Source organism: Giraffa tippelskirchi, chromosome 4 (assembly GCF_054371585.1).
Source record: "Giraffa tippelskirchi isolate mGirTip1 chromosome 4, T2T-mGirTip1v1.2.pri, whole genome shotgun sequence".
In the NCBI taxonomy this organism is placed as follows: domain Eukaryota; kingdom Metazoa; phylum Chordata; class Mammalia; order Artiodactyla; family Giraffidae; genus Giraffa; species Giraffa tippelskirchi.
The window spans coordinates 153,334,928-153,352,854 of NC_137278.1; the positions used below are offsets into that span (position 1 = coordinate 153,334,928).

The 17,927-nt window shown below is 35.2% G+C and overlaps 1 protein-coding gene across 2 annotated transcripts in view; it reads right to left on the minus strand.

Annotated features, from left to right (window-relative positions):
- Window positions 1-16,985, minus strand: part of SLC16A7 (solute carrier family 16 member 7) — a 255,680-nt gene extending 238,695 nt beyond the window's left edge. Inside the window, exons 1-2 of one of the 2 annotated variants that reach the window (XM_081586803.1) lie at window positions 16,767-16,985; window positions 7,156-7,232 (exon numbers count right to left, since the gene is read on the minus strand). The gene's annotated coding sequence lies outside the window, so the exon portion shown is untranslated. The remainder of the gene's footprint in view (window positions 1-7,155; window positions 7,233-16,766) is intronic. The other variant, XM_081586801.1, reaches the window with a different exon arrangement.
- Between the last annotated feature and the right edge of the window lie 942 nt (window positions 16,986-17,927).

Consider the following 17,927-nt stretch of genomic DNA (forward strand, 5'->3'; position numbering starts at 1 on the left):
ACAGAACCATGATTTTCTGTAATGAGAGCCTACTATGTTCATACTATCAGTTGTTAGCAAATAAGATTAACTTCTGCTGATGAACAGTAATGTCTCACAGGACTATCACTGTCTTATCAAAAGTCAAAGATTCATGAGTGAAACAATATAATATTAAATGCATTTGCTATGCAACTTGGTAAACTTGATAATCTTTGCTAAAAGATCAGTATTTGAGGGTCTTCTCTGTTAATAAGCATCATCAAATTTTGATTGAAAAGCATGTATAAGACTATTGAAAAAGTTTGCATTTTAATTGAAGTGTGTGCACTCCAACAGCTGGAACAATGGAAAAAAGTCAGTTTCCTCTAGGGGTAAAAATAGAAAATTACTTACCAAGAAGATATCAACATGGGCAAATAATAGTTAAAGATCTATCTTGCTGATTATAAGCACTATTTTAAAAGACTCATTTCTGCACATTCTGTATAGCATGATCAGTATTCACGCTTTTTCATAAACTAAAGTGTGGTTATAGGAAGGCAAAAGTAATTTGATGTCCTGCTGTTTCAGGTTTGATATGAATGGGGATATGGAAATTTTATAGCAGTAAAGACAATTTTCTGCTTCTATCATAGCTGTCTTGGTCACTATGAATCTTGATAGTAACACTTTCAGCTTCCTTTGTGATGTATAACAAGTTCATTGGAAGATATGCTCTAAAAGGTATAAATCATAAGTCACAGAGATGACAGTCTGACTCCACATTTCACTCTTTTTAAAGGACCATATGTCTCTATTTTAGTATCTCCATTCATACCACCTACATGTGTCTACCAGCTCCATTACCCTCTACCTACTTGAACAATAGGCTTGAATGCTTGTAGAACCACCCAGCCTAACAGTAGGAAAAAATGCCTTATGGTCTTTGGATTTCACCTTATAATATTCATTTTAAAATAAAAACAATGTTATAATATTTATTATATGTGTAATAATGCTACCACAGTAGCAATAAATAAATAAGGTAGACTTAATTTGTAACTTATGCTAGCATTTGTAAGGTAGGGATTGTGGTGGTTGCAAAACGATTTATTACATACAATGCAGAAAAAAGTGACCATAACAACATTCTGACTTGTAACTGCTCTTCCACATCTAGGAAAAATTATGCTTCTGAGCTGCCATTTGTAACTTATGTTGGCACCAATCACATTGGAAGCACATGAATTATATGTTACAATTTCTGAGCAATAGGTGAATAATCAGTTTCCAGCTTGTTCAAATGAGTTGTCTAATTCTTTGTCTCTTCCTACTGATAAATCCATCTTCTAGTTTTGTGTTTGCATCTGTCTAAGAAGCACTTATACAGAAGTGCTGAGTCGGACACGATTGGGTTACTGAACATCAACACAACAAAGAAGCAAAGAAGGGGTCATTGAGGTTGCATCTCCCAATCAGAGTAGGAATGCTCTCTCCCTCTCTCTCTCTTTCCCCCTCTTAAAGAGAGGATTTCTCTTTGTCCTTCATTTTTTTCAACTGTGGGGGTTACACCCACCCTTAGCTGTACGGAAAATGCCAGCTCCTTGATTTTGCCACCACTCCTTCAAAGGAGGCTGATGTATTAATAACAGGATACGGACTGACAGAGAAAGAAGTATTGTTTTAGTTAAGTGTCCAGAATGCCCACTGGTACTTACTGAGCACCTGATCAATAAATTGTCTCACTCAGTAATGAGCACTGTGTTAGATCTGGAGATATTACAACTGGACTAAGAAAGCTCTACATGTATATCTGTTGATGCCTGGAAATCTGCAACTGATCCTTGGTCAAGATAAGGATAAGATGTATTAATCAGTGATTCATAAAGTGATGTTTAAAGTTCAAACTTCCCTGGAGATGCCTGGTGCAAGCTTGTCTATATTGTACAGAAACATCTCTATTGACACTTTGTACCTGCTTTAATTAGTTATGCAGCCTGGCTCTAATTTTACCTGAGTGGCAGATTATGAAAGACCCTGCTCTCTAGCCTGAGTAAACTTTTACCTTAAATCAGGGTACTTGGTATGTAACTTGGCAGTTTATAATCTGAAAACAAAGTACATTCTGTGTCACTGAGAAAGAACCTGGGGGCTAGAAGCCCTGGATGATTGCCTGCACTTTCTTCTGTTGTACCACATCCTTTACTTTAACAAAGGCTTATATAAGTACATCTGGAAGTACTGTTTTTCAGTTATCTGATCCTATGTAATCAATGCAAGCACATTCTGTAGGATTCTTTTAAGAAAAGTCCACAGAACTTCTTTTCCAATCACTGACAGTTGAAATACAGGCCTACACTTGAGGTATTGCAGGTTTGGTTCCAGGCCACTGCAACAAAGCAAGTCACACAAACTCTTTGGTTTCCCAGTACGTATAAATTTATGTTTACATTATGTTGTCGCCTACTAAGTAGTATTATGTCTAAAAAAAAAAAACTACATACCTTAATTTAAAACTACTTTATTACTAAAAAATTCTAAGCATCATCTCAGCCTTCAGCAAGTCCTAATCTTTTTCCAGTGGAAACATGGAAGATCATTGATCACAGATCATCATAGCAAATATAATAGTAATGAAAAAGTTTGAAAATACTGCAAGAATTATCGAAATGTGATAGATGAAATGTTGTTGCTGAACCATGAAAGGCACCAGGATTCTTGGCCTCTGGAGGAGAATTCAATCTGGGGCCAGAGATGAGGCTTGATTGCTCAGAGCTTTTGTGTAATAAAGTTTTATTAAAGTATAAACGAGATAGAGAAAGCTTCTGACATAGACATCAGAAGGGGGCAGAAAGTGTGCCCCCTCGCTAGTGTTAGCAATGGAATTATGTACTTTTTAATTAGTTATTACAATGAATCAAAAGAATGTCTGGAGGTTGTAAAGACCTTACTAGACCCACTCCCATAATTTACATTTTAAGATTACAGGATTGGCCAGAAGGTTTTTTCCAGAAACTGTTCTCAAGCAGGATACATTATTGTTATATAATCCTAAGGAATGTAGAGGAAAAATAAGTTTGTCCTTCCCTCCTCCTTGAGAATTCCAGACCTCTCTCTCCTTGGGGACCCCCAGACTTCTTAGCAATATGCCTAGGAATCGACTCTCTCATTTCCCCCTTTTCTTTTAGGAGAATTATGTTGCCAAGGGAAAGGGGCACAGTTTTCATTCCATAACTACTTCCTGCTGTTTAGGGGCATGTCCCCTAAATTGTTGAGGCAACATATTCTCCTAACCCTCATATTGAGGGTCTCTGATCCAGGGGCCCCAAGTAATAGTTGGAGGAGGCTGTGGCACTTGTAGGAGCTTGGACAACCATTTGTAACTTAAAAGCTTTCAGACAGTTAGAAACAAATCCTGTTTCACAGTTACAGATGTAAGGCAAAATAGTCATTAAACCCAGTTAAAATGTAATCAAAATTAAAAGTTACGTTATGTTCATAGTTACATCAGTACATCTTGGAGTTGTTAGTTGTCATCCGTTTAAGAAGAGGCATCATATGTGATTGTTATCGAAGATATTCGCAGACTTGGCAAAAGTCTTTTCCTTGAAGTGGAGATGTCCACCACGGGAAGCCTTCCACTGATGAAGAGGGGAGCACTCCGCAGGCCCAGCAGTTAGACCGATTATGGAATGTGGTGTAGAAATGAGCCCAGGACATGAAGGTGTTGTCTTGAGGGTCAAATAGCAGACTCAGGACTTTTGGAGTCAGCAGAAGTAGGCTCACATAGATTATCAGGCCCATCTGGTAAGGGCCTTCCCAAGGATTGGCCCCCAGATGTGAATGTTTTTATCAGGACCTCAGTTCCTGGCCCAAATAGAGGCTTGCTTGACTCAGAAGCTGAGTCAAGAGTCACCTCCCAGAGTTCCACTAATGCCTGTTGAAAAGCTGAGAGCTGAGTGACATAATTAGTTAATTCTAAGGCTTCAGGAAAACTTTTCCATTGAGCATTTTTAAGAATTAGTAATCGTCTGTCCTCGGACTGTAACCATCCTTTATCAGAAATCTTTGTTCCTCTTTTCTCATATCTTTCTAATTCTTCCTCAGGATATTGTGGTTTTTCCTGTTACACAGGACCTGTCCAGACCAAGAGCGTCTGCAGTGAAGGGGGTTCATAAAGTGCCACTTTTCTGGCTTGACAGTCAGCCAGCTGATTACTTAACGGCTACTTTACTCCCATCCCTGCTATGCCCTTTGCAATGCATAACAGCTACTTCTTCAGGACAATATATAGCAGTCAATAGTCTCTTGATTTCTCTGAAATGCTTAATAGGTTCTCCTGTTGCCGTTTTAAACTGTCTTTCTTTCCATATTGCAGCATGAGCATGTAAAGTCAAATAAGCATATTTAGAATCAGTGTAGATATTTACTTGCTGCCCTTGCTTAACTCTAGAGCTTGGGTCAGAGCCACAAGCTCTGCTAACTGAGCACTGGTTCCCTGGGGGAGAGATTTTGCTTCTAAAACCTGTTCAGACATCACCATGGCTTAACCTGCTTTAGGCTTCCCATCCCGAACAAAAGAACTGCCATCTGTAAATATTTCCATGTCAGGATTGTCTAATGAGGTATCCATTAGATCTTCCCGAGCTGCATAGTTTAAAGTTAGAAATTGGGAACAATCATGATCAGGTGTTTCATTTTCTGGTTGGTCTACAGGTTACAGTTCTCACCTCTGACATGAGAGGTCCCAGGTTCAGATCCCAGATGAGACCCCAAGATGAAAGGTTGTTGCTGAACCACAGAAGACGCAAGGATTCTTGGCCTCTGGAGGAGAAGAATTCAATCTGGGGCCAGAGATGAGGCTTGATTGCTCAGAGCTTTTGTGTAATAAAGTTTTATTAAAGTATAAAAGAGATAGAGAAAGCTTCTGACATAGACATCAGAAGGGGGCAGAAAGAGTGCCCCCTCGCTAGTGTTAGCAATGGAGTTATGTACTTTTTAATTAGTTATTACAATGAATCAAAAGAATGTCTGGAGGTTGTAAAGACCTTACTAGACCCACTCCCATAATTTACATTTTAAGATTACAGGATTGGCCAGAAGGTTTTTTCCAGAAACTGTCCTCAAGCAGGATACATTATTGTTATATAATCCTAAGGAACGTAGAGGAAAAATAAGTTTGTCCTTTCCTCTTCCTTGACAATTCCAGACCCCTCTCTCCTTGGGGAGCCCCGGACTTCTTATTAACCTGCCTAGGAATGGACTCTCTCATTGAGACACAAAGTCAGACAAAATACTATTGGAAAAAATGCTGCCTATAGACTTACTCAGAGCAGGGTTGCAACAAATTTTAAATTTGTGAAAACAAAAAGAACACAAAAACAAAACCAAAAAAAAAACAGTATCTGAGAGAGCAATAAAGCGAAGCCAAATAGAATGATGAGTTAGTCACTTGTGTATGAACATTGGCATCAAAAGATTTTTTCACTAAGAAAAGTGTGATTTTTTTTTCTATATTTACCTCTCACTTTATTTTTCTTTACTATTTGTAATATGACAATTATATTAATAGCACGTTTTTTCAAATTAAACACAAACAGATATGCATAACAGCATATGTATTAAAATAGCATATATATATGTACCTATATATGTATATGGCCAATGTGATATAGTAGTTTCTGGGACAGAATCCTAGTTCTAACATTTATAGGTCATGAGATCTTAGTCACCTCATGTTGTCTATCTGCCTCAGTTTCCTCATCTTTAAAATGTGGACAGTTAACAGTAGTGATTAGGTTAGTCTATGCATGTCTTACAATAAGTGATCAGTTAGTGTTAGCCATTATTGTTAGTGTTCTTAACATTATTGATTCTATTATGTGTACCTAAAGTATAAAACGGACAAAAACATATTGAAAAGGAATTGGAACTATTTTCCATAAATTAGAGATTTTGCACTCCAGGAGTAAGTTTCAGAGCCACACAACATTTGTATTCAACAATTTCAAGTCCATTATCACAATAACAGCACAAATGTAAGCATGTAAATATATTCTTTCAATTGCGAATCTCCTTGTTCCTTGATCATGTAAAACTTTATTTGATAGAGAATGCTGTGAACTATAATCTCTGGTATAAAGGTTAGTGTGAGTATTAATTTGTCTTTTGGTTTCGGTGTAAAATGATGCTCTGTTAATAACTAGTTATCTTCTACAGCACATCATTTGAGTAAAGATGAGTGAACGGTGCTAAAACTACTGCAATGTGATAATCATCAAGCCTGGACTAGTTCAACACCTTGAGGTTTCGATTTCTTAATAAATCAATATCTAAGGTTCAGTTCATTCACAGTGTGACACTACTTACCTGTTCAAAGTACATCACTTTTGTCCTCCAGTTTTCATATTGGCTTCCTGTCAAGGTTTGAATTGATTTTAAAGTTTTACTGTTGACATTTAAAGCACTTAATGGCCTGATACCTCCTTATATTAATGATTTGCTTATCCCCATGGGGCAAGAAAAAATTTTGAGATCTTCTTCGGGTATCTGGATATCAGTCTTAAATGTCACCTTGAGATTCAGAGTGCAAAGGCTTTTTTGTCTTTTGCTCATGTTCTTTTTGAGATCAGATGTGATGTTAGAAAGAAAATAACATATCTTTTCTAAAGATCAGTGGGGCATCATGGCAAAATATATTGAGAATTTGATTTTTCAAATTAGTGTATATTTTCAAATTCTCAAATAAGATTTGTAACAGATCAAATTCCCCAGAAATGTTACAATAAAAATTAAATATATGAAATGTGGAAATTATGGAAATAACATTCTTATATTATTTTTTAAGCTTGGGAAGCCAATACTATGTTCCTGAGTGAAATAACATTTTACTTGTTCTAATCTATTACAGTAAAAATTGTAATTTTATTTTTAAAGTTAATCTCTTAAGGTACAATGTTTTTAATATTCTAAGATATTTGTGATAAATTTCATGAATGGAAGACTTTTAAGTCTTTTATAAACCAGTATAAATAGGCTTTTTGTATTTAATGTTTAATTATGAAGACTAGGTGTTAGATAGCTTTAGTTAATTATTAATGCCAAGAAGCAATCTAGTTTGGGGGGCAGAAGATAACACTTTTATGTAAGTGTAGAGTGTTAGAAGGGAATGGCTCCCCACTCTAGTATTCTTACCTGGAGAATCCCATGGACAGAGAGGCCTGACGGGATACAGTCCATGGGGTTGCAAATAGTTGGACATGACTGAATGACTAAACAAAAACAACAAAAGTGTTAAAACACGATATATAAAGTTAACTGTGTATGACTGCAAATAGTCATGTAGTGTATAGAAACATATAGAATTAATTCATGAAATAGGCAAACCAACTTTTATGTCCCAGCACAGGTTCTAGAAGAAATCTCTTTTATCTATCACTTACCTAACTACTTATCTACCCATTAGTTTGTTTTGTATCTCAGTCCAATGCCTTGTCTGTCTCTTGCCACATTGATATTTGATACTTGATAAGTACTATCCATCTAACTCTCTGCACCTAAAGAACATTTTGAAAAGTGACCTGACTTGAAACAATGAAAGTGACCTGACTTTCAGAGGTCTCCTTCCTACTCGGCTCTCTCTCTCATATCCTGTCTTTCTTCTTGTAGCTACAAAATGAGACTCCTTCTTATAGACATGGCAACAAAACAAAACTAAACCAAACCAGTGGAAAACTTTAATACAGTGAAAATAAAACACAGTATCTTTCCTAGGACATTTTAGATAAGGTCCTTTGCTACTAGCTTAAATTAAAACACATGCATTTAAAGTTAAAAGACATTCTTAAACTGTATATAACCAAAAGTCCTCAAATATCATATTTATTATTTGTAATTCAATATCTGTTTTCTCATATTATGAATGACTTGATCAATAAACAATGGGTTAGCCATAGTTTTTATACAGTTCATGGTACAATTTTCTTACTTAGGCTTACAAATAAGTTCTATGATATATGAGAAAAAGTATGTCTGACATATTTAATATATCTGACACACTGGAATCCATTATCACTGAGAAATTTGCTATGAATCCTTTCAAGACATAATATGTAAAATACAAATGTTTCATGTTGATGCTAATTTAATGATGATATTGACAGTTTTGTGACTAAATCCCTAAGCAGAGGAAATACTGAAAATTTGATTTTTAACAGGTTCTTCCTTTTTAAAAATGCCACCCATAGGTTCAGCTATACAGTTCAGTTTTTACAAATATTGTTAACTCTAAGATTTCAATAATCAAAAGTACATTATAAATTTAGTGCCATGTGCAACATATTTTGGCCTTTGGCTTTCTGTAATTACTCAATTTAGCTGCCTCAACATTTTCATTTTGTCTGTCCTCCTTGGAGGGCAATTTCTTTTTATATATTCTTAAATTACTTCTATTGTGTTTGCAATCGTATTCATTAGGTTAATATTTGGGGCTAAAGCATATAAAATTGTAGATACCTGATAGTTTTTGACCTATAGATATTAAAAAAAATAACTGTGTACCCAAAACACAGATTTTTAAAAAGGTTTTAATACTTGATGGATGACCAAAATCTAAATAAAAAATTATTTTCCTATATTAAAATGATGTATATCATTTTATATGATCCATAATAAAGGTAAATGTACTTAAAACTATCATATCAAATTAATTTATACCACATTATTTATAATTTACAACATAAAATTTATTCTCCATACATGTGCAATACTCTTTTTCTAAGGTTCACATTTTGTCCACTTTTTCCCACCAGCATAAAACTGTATTTTTTAGAACACAGATAAGAAATTTAAATCTCAAACTTCAGATTTTCTATAGTTTGATTAATACACTGTAAGATTCTGTAGTAGAAGCAGATTTCACTGTTTCCCATCTTAATTTCAGACCTACAAATAGAGCTTATGTGCTTTCTCTTAATGTAATAAATACCATTAGTTCCCCAAATTCTTCATCGTAATTTTTTTCTGAAACTAGAGTTTCTTGGGAATTATCTAGATATGTGGCTTCTCCTGAGAAACTTCTCTGGGCTTCCATTACTGTGCCTAATCAATTTTCAGATTGTCCATAACTATCAACCAGATTAGGGGCAATTGGCTTTTTCTTGAGGTGTCACTGTAGTCATCATATCAGGTCTTATACATTTAGGTGCTAAGAACTTTAAATCTACTTGGTTGTTAAATACACTCTCTAGACAAAAGTAAATAATAGCTTTTTATAAAAAATAAATGCAAAATTTGTTTTACTAAGAATTTGGGTTAAACTGCAGACCTATTTATTGTATACTTTCTAAAGTATACAACTCTGAGACCAGTTTATCACTCAGAAACTGTAGGGTTAAGCCCTTAAGTGTAAGAGTTGGAGGGGCTACTTCTGTTAGCAAAAGATATGCTGAATATCAGTAGAATGACATCATTAAACCTGTTTGAAATCTTCGTGCCATCAGAGTTTTTTTCCCTTTTAATTATCTTTCTATTAGAGAATTCAGCATTTGGCATAGAAAAGCTAAACAAGGAAAAGTTACCAGTGGCTTATTAACAATGAAAGATCCAAAGTACATTAGTAATCTAAGAAAAGAAAACCTATGTTTTAATTATAAGAAATGCAAAATTTATATCCAATTTCCAAACAAAAGTAATTTGATGTCAGAATTCGTTGGAAAAAAATAAACACTGTTAATCTGCATGTAACCCATGTAAATCTGGAATTATACTAGATTGATATGCCTTTGCAATTTTGTGCGGGTTAATGAAAATTTTAAAGGAAAAGCTTTCTATTTTTGTCAGTCAGTTTCCTTCTTCTGGCGTAAGACTTGGTTAGAAACCTTAACAGTTGTGTTCATTCTTTTAGGTCACTGAGGAAACATTAAGTGAATTACTTCTGCTGTGCACTTACTGGCACTAGAGGTTTAACTCATAAAAGCATGTTCCTATAAGCCTGAAATATTCTCAGGGAATATATCTTAAGTATTATGATTAAAAATCCTGCCATTATTTTTGTTTCTTCTTTATAAATTAATGAAGGAAAAACTTCAGGAAACAAGTAATCCTGTATTTTGTTGGCCATTTCTTTTGACTATAGTATCTTTAGATTTTTGTGTGTAAACTTCAAATACTTTAGTGATGTTTTTCAGGAAGTCATTTAGATAACTATTTATTCAAAGCTTGTTGAGGCTATAACTGACATACGACACATACATATATTTAGAGTATATAGTCTGGCATTTTGATGTATATTTATAATCACAAGACTAACTCCACAATCAAGACAATGAAATAACTAATCACACCCAAGAGGTTTCTTGGGACTCTGTAATTTCTTCCTCCTGACTTTATTTCTTTTCTCTAAGCAATCACTGATCTGTTTTCTGTTACTATTAGTTTATATTTTCTAAAATTTTATATAATAGGAATCACACAATATGTACTCTCTTTGTCTGTTTTTTTCCCCCAGCATAATTATTTTGAGATTTACCTGTGTTTTTGTGTGTGTCAATAATTTTTTACTTTTTATTGCTGAAAAAATTTCACTATATGGATTCAGTGCAATTTATTTATCTATTTGCCTATTGTTGACATTTAGGTTGCTTCCATTTTGGGCTGCTGCTGCTGCTGCTAAGTGGCTTCAGTCGTGTCCGACTCTGTGCGACCCCATAGACGGCAGCCCACCAGGCTCCCCCGTCCCTGGGATTCTCCAGGCAAGAACACTGGAGTGGGTTGCCATTTCCTTCTCCAGTGCATGAAAGGGAAAAGTAAAAGTGAAGTCGCTCAGTCATGTCTGACTCTTAGCGACCCCATGGACTGTAGCCTACCAGGCTCCTCCATCCATGGGATTTTCCAGGCAAGAGTACTGGAGTGGGGTGCCATTGCCTTCTCCACATTTTGGGCTAGTAACAACCAAATAGCTATGGGCATTTGTGTACAATTCTTTGTGCAGTAATACATTTCCATTTCTCTTGGGTAAATACTTAGAGTGTAATGGCTGGGTCATATGGTAAGTACATGTTCGAACTTTACATGAAGGCTTTTATATTTACTTAGTCTTTTTATGGCACAGAATATGATTTTAGTTGGTACACTTCTTACAAATGTTTATTCCACTTTTTCCTAGGTGGAACATTCAGTAAATATCAAATGAGTTAAAATGGTTTAGTGTTGTTCAAATATCCTATATCTTTACCAATTTCTGTGACTACTTTTTCTATCAATTATTGTCAGTGGAATATGAAACTTTATGCTGAAATTATAGATATATTTATTTCTCATTATAGTTTTATAAGTTTTTCATATGTTTTATTAGGTACATTATTATTTAGAATAATCATGTCCTTTGAATGAATTGACTAACACATCATTTTCAAATATATTTCATCTAACATTAATTATATCTACTCCAGATTTCTATTGATTAGTGTTAAAATGTTTTCCCATTCCTCTACTTTCGACCTAGTTGTGTCTTTATATTTAAAGCAGATCTCTTGAAGGCTGTGTGGAATAGGGTCTTCAATTTTTTTATCCATTCTGACAATCTCTATGAATTGGTGTGTTTAGATTTACATTTACATTTAATGTGATTAGTGATAAGATTGAATTTAATTATAATACATTGCTATTTGTTTTCTATTTATTTTTAATTTTCTTAGTTCTCATTTTCTCTTTTTTTTCTTGTCTTTTTTTGGGTTGAGTATTGTTTGTAAGTTAACTTAGTCTCCTTGGTCGGATTATTAGCTCTCTCAGTGGTTGCTTCAGTGGTACTGTTCACATCTTTTGCCTTATTACAGCCTACACTCAAGTTGTAATTTTTCCCCTTTAGTATGTGCTCAGTCACTCAGTCACGTCTGACTCTTCGTGGCCCCATGGACTATAACCTCCCAGGCTCCTCTGTCCATGGAATTTTCCAGGCCAGAATGCTGGAGGGCAGTGCCATTTCCTACTCTAGGTGATCTTCTCGACCTAGGGATCAAACCCACGTTCTTATATCTTCTGCAATGGCAGGCGGATTCTTTACCCCTAGCGTCACCTGGGAAGGCCCTCTCTTTTAGTATAACAACCTTAAAATTATACTCCCATTTTTTTGCATTCTATATTTTGTGTTGATATGTTATAAATTTCAGTTCTACATATACTATTTTGTCCTACATTACATTTTTAAAATAGATGTAACTAATGATAAGAAATTTTTTACATTTACCCATGTAGCTACCACTTCTGGTGCTTATCATTTGTAGAGATAGAGATTTGCAACTGTTGCCATTTTTCTTCTGCCTGAGGGATTTTGTACTTCATATTTTTGTACTACAGGTCTTCTGGTTATGCAGTTGGATTTTCATCTGTTCACTTAAAATGTTCATATATGTATTCCAATTATCAGTTCAGTTCTGTCACTCAGTCATGTCCGATTCTTTGCAACCCCTGGACTGCAGCATGCCAGGCTTCCCTGTCAATCAGCAATCCCAGAGCTTGCTCAAACTCATGTCCATCGAGTCAGTGATGCCATCCAACCATCTCATCCTCTGTTGTCCCCTACTCCTACTTTGAATCTTTCCCAGCTTCAGGGTCTTTTCTAAGGAGTCAGTTCTTCACATCAGGTGGCCAAAGTATTGGAGCTTCAGCTTCAACATCAGTCCTTCCAATGAATATTCAGGACTGATTTCCTTTAGGATGGACTGGTTGGATCTCCTTGCAGTCCATGGGACTCTCAAGAGTCTTTTCCAACACCACATTTCAAAACCACCAATTCTTCAGTGCTCAGCTTTCTTTATGGTCCAACGCTCATATCCATACATGACTACTGGAAAAACTATAGCTTTGACTATATGGACCTTTGTTGGAAAAATAATGTCTCTGCTTTTTAATGTGCTATCTGTGTTGTTCATATCTTTTCTTCCAAGGAGCAAGCGTCTTTTAACTTCATGGCTGCAGTCACCATCTGAAGTGATTTTGGAGCCCAAGAAAATAGTCCGCCACTGTTTCCCCATCTATTTGCCATGAAGTGATGGGACCAGATACCATGATCTTTGTTTTTTGACTGTTGAGTTTTAAGCCAGCTTTTTCACTCTCCTCTTTAACCTTCATCAAGAGGCTCTTTAGTTCCTCTTTGCTTTCTGCCATAAAAGTGGTGTCATTTGCATATCTGAAGTTATTGATATTTCTCCTGGCAATCTTGATTCCAGCTTTTGCTTCATCCAGTCCAGCATTTCTCATGATGTACTCTGCATATAAGTTAAATAAGCAGGGTGACAATATACAGCCTTGATATACTATACTCCTTTCCCAGTTTGGAACCAGTCTGTTTTTTCATGTCAGGTTCTAATTGTTGCTTCTTCATCTGCGTACAGATTTCTCAGGAGACATGTAAGCTGATCTGGTATGCCCATCTCTTTCAGAATTTTCCACAGTTTGTTGTGATCCACACAGTCAAAGTATTTAGTGTATTCAATAAAGCAAAATTAGGTATCAATAGCTGATTTATTGTTCCTTTCTATTAATTCTACTATCTGCAACATTTCTGGGTTGATTTTGATGGGCTGATTTTTTTCCTCATATGGACCACATTTTCTTGCTTCTTTGAATGTCTGGTGATTTTTTACTAGAGATCAGACATTGTGAATTTTACCTTACTGTAAAGGAATTTCCTACAAATAAGTTGTAAGCATTTTTCTGGGATTCAGCTAGCAAGAAGAGTTTAATTATTAATTTCAGGTGTTGATTTTAAACTTTTTTAGGCAGAGTGAGAATGATATTTCATACAAGCCTCAATTTTTCCCACTATTGAAGCAAAACCCTACTGAGTATTCTCCCCAACACCCCCAAATCATAATATTTTCCACTATGGCTGGTGCGAACAGGAACTCTTCTTAGCCCGGTGAGATATCCAGAAATTGGTCTCTCACATCTTTTCTAGTCATTCTTTTACCAACTTCAGAAGATCCTTCACACTCATGCAATGATGAATATTCAGCTAAAGCCTCAAAAGGGCCCTTTGAAGATGTCTGGAGCTCTTTCTGTTTCTGTTTCTCAAGAATCATTCCTGAGTATTTAAGAAATTTTAAGAGAATGGATTTTAAGACATAGAAGTATAATAAAATAGAAATATTCTGCTATAATGATAATTTATTTCTGTACAAAAGACACAAAACAAAATCATTTATTAGTTTCCTTCAGACAGTATGTATTACTAAATACAAACTATTACTTGATGCTGTTCTAATTACTGCGTAGATGTGTAAAAGGTGATATTTTAGCTCAAATAGTTACAATATGATATAAGTGCACAAAAGCATTGGAAATGTTTCACTCTAGGAAATTATGGGAAATGGTATTGTCTCAAAATATATACACACAGACACATGCTTTTAAATCAATCTTGTATTTCAGTTCAGTTCAGTCGCTCAGTCATGTCTGACTCTTTGTGACCCCATGGACAGCAGTACACCAGGCTTCCCTGTCCATCACAAACTCCCAGAGCTTACTCAAACTCATGGCCATTGAGTCGGCGATGCCATCCAATCATCTTATCTTCTGTTGTCCCCTTCTCCTCCTGCCTTCAGTCATTCCCAGCATCAGGGTCTTTTCTAGTGAGTCAGTTCTTGGCATCAGGTGGCCAAAGTATTGGAGTTTCCGCTTCAGCATCAGTCCTTCCAATGAATATTCAGGACTGATTTCCTTTAGGATGGACTGGTTGGATCTCCTTGATGTCGCAGGGACTCTCAAGAGTCTTCTCCAACACCACAGTTTAAAAGCATCAATTCTTCCGTGCTCAGCTTTCTTTATAATCCAACACTCACATCCATACAAGATTACTGGGAAAACCATAGTTTTGACTAGATGAACTTTTGCTGGCAAAGTAATGTCTCTGCTTTTTAACATGCTCTCTAGGTTGGTCATAGCTTTTCTTCCAAGGAGCAAGTGTCTTTTAACTTCATGGCTGCAGTCACCATCAGAAGTGATTTTGAAGCCCCCAAAATAAAGTCTCTCACCATTTCCATTGTTTCCCCATATATTTGACATAAAGTGATGGGAACAGATGCCATGATCTTAGTTTTCTGAATGTTAGGTTTTAAGCCAATTTTTTCACTCTCCTCTTTTCCTTTCATCAAGAGGCTCTTTAATTCTTCTCTTTATGCCATAAAAGTTGTGTCATCTGCATATCTGAGGTTATTGATATTTCTCCTGACAATCTTGATTCCAGCTTGTACTTCATCCAATTCAGCATTTCTCATGATGTACTCTGCATATAAGTTAAATAAGCAGGATGACAATATACAGCCTTGATGCACTCCTTTCCCAATTAGGAACCAGTCTATTGTTCCATGTCCCATTCCAACTGTTGCTTCTAAATCCTGGCTTTTCCATCTACTAATGATAATACGTACAAATCTATTAACAAATTCTTGGCCTGTGTATCATATTCCTGTGGAAAATAGTGAATCAATGAACTACAAATATAGATAATATAACTAATATAGATATATATCTATATTAGCTAATATAGATAATATAGAAATATAGATAATAATATGCTTCTAAAAAACAAAACAAAACAAACCTGGGTAAGAACAGGAGTTAGGATATGTATATGGTAGGTGCATTTTTTTTAACAGTTTTCAAGGAAATCTTGTGATAATTATGTCACTTGAACTGTCAAAAGGAAGTAAGGAAGTGAGTCAGTTAGATACCTGGGTGAAGAGAGTTCAAGAGAAGGAAACAGCAAATTAAAGACTTTGAGGTAGTGGTGAGTTCGATATATTTGAGAAAAAGGAAGAGTTCCACATGGTCAGAGTAAAGGAGGGAGACAATAGTTGATAAGGTGAAATACTCATTTAAGACTTATAGGCCATCTTAAGAACTTTGTGCTAAACTTTGGGCAAGTTGAAACTATAGTGATGAATAAGACTAACATTTTTCCTACTTCAGAGAATTAAATTCAATCAAAGAACTCAGTAAATCCTCCCTCCCCAGACATTAGTTAAAAGGTTCAGAAATTATAAGTAAATTTAACGTAAATTATTTAAGTAAATTTAAAGTAAATTATTTAAGTAAATTTAATGCCATATGCCTACTAAGAACAAAGCTTATACTTCAATGCATAATTTTAATCAAGAAATCCTATTACGCTGAATTATTTCACTCTAAACACTGGTCACACTTATGGATAATTACCTATTCTTCTCAATTCTTGTCAGTCACAGTTGTCTTCCTTTATTATCTAAAATAGGATTGCAACCCCCAAAACCTGCCTGACCCAAACTGATGCATGTATTTGCAAATCTTGGGATATACTATATGATAAGTCTTAATAATTATAGAATATGGAACATAATCTAGAGATAATCTGAAAAAGATTCAGATATACTGACTTTAGTGTGTGGGGTAGCATACAAACCACTGGATCATGTATCTTTCAGAGTCTTTTCTATTGTAAACCTAAATCGAGGCTTTTGAACATGGTGGGTAATAATTTCTGTCCACATTGAGAAAACATCAAAATAACCTGTAGGACTTGTTAAAAGAGAGATAACAGAGCTTTACTGACAAAGTAGAAAGCCATGAATTTTTTGCATTATTTCTTGAACTCATTAAAAGAATGAAATATACTGGGAAGATATATTTTAATCTTCTTTTCCTTACCATTGATGGCAGATAATGTTGGGCCCATGATAGGAAATATTTCTGGGAGTGTTGGGAATAAAATATTTCTTCAAGTGCATTAATTAGAGTCATATTTCTTATCTACTGAAGATACCTCTTACCTATAGCAGCTTTCACATAAGGGCAGAAAAAATACTTGTCTGATGAAAGCACATCCTCTTGGACAATCTGATTGGGAGCATTACATTTGTAAGTACTCTTCACACAATATTTGCCATGGAATAATGAATAATTAATATTATTTCTGTCACTGCCTTACAGTGACATACTGTACTAATGGGTCACAGAGTCTCTTGGAGTCCCAGAATGCATTTCAACTCAGAGTTACCACGGAGACAAACAATCTTCCAGTTTTTGAGTCCTTTGTTCTGGGCTGTGCACTGTGCTCTTACACCTCTTCTGAATTTGGCCACTATAGATCTCTCTCAGCTATTCCACAAATTACTTCTGTCACTTAGTCTAGTTGAATTTTTCTTAATAAATGAAGTGAATATTTTCCTTTCTCATGTCTTTTTACAGTCACAAATATCCACAGATTCATTTTCTTTAGGGGTCCAAACATTTATAGTTTCATTTTACAATTGATTTGTCCCCCATGCCAGTTATCACTGCTCCTACCTACAGCCCAGGTGGAAACATGGCTCTAAGAACACAAAGCATGTGTGCCTGGTGCCCATTTCCATGCACATGGCATGAAATAGGGTTAGAGATAGACTGAGGAGCAATGCCCTTTCTTTCATTTTTAGTTCATTTCTTGCAAGGCCTGTAACTAGAGTTTATAATGACCAAACTGTCTCTCTTGGTCTTAAAATTTTGACATTGATTTATAGATATTAGTTCTTTTCAAAAATTATGAGAAAGTCATTTTGTTCTTCCAGAAAGAACAACTTTTTCTTACATGTTGACTACTAATATGGAAAATCAACATCCCATAATAAAGTTCATGCTTCTAAAATGTTTTCATTTCAAGTAAATTTTTATCAACAAGAGGAAAAGAATGTTCTTGGATATTATCTGTTATGTTTTATATGAAAAATTATATAGTTTTCTGAGCAAGTCCTACTATTGAGCTGTATTAAATTATAACAGAATGACGTTTGTGGCAGTTACAGTGTGTTATTAGTTCTTTTCTCCATGCTCCAATTCTATGAAATCAGAAAAAGTCTCATGGTAAAACTGAAGTCTAATTTATGTGGAAATTTGGTGTGTCAAATTCAATTCTACTTGCAGATATTTACCCTCAACCAACACAAAACAGAAGA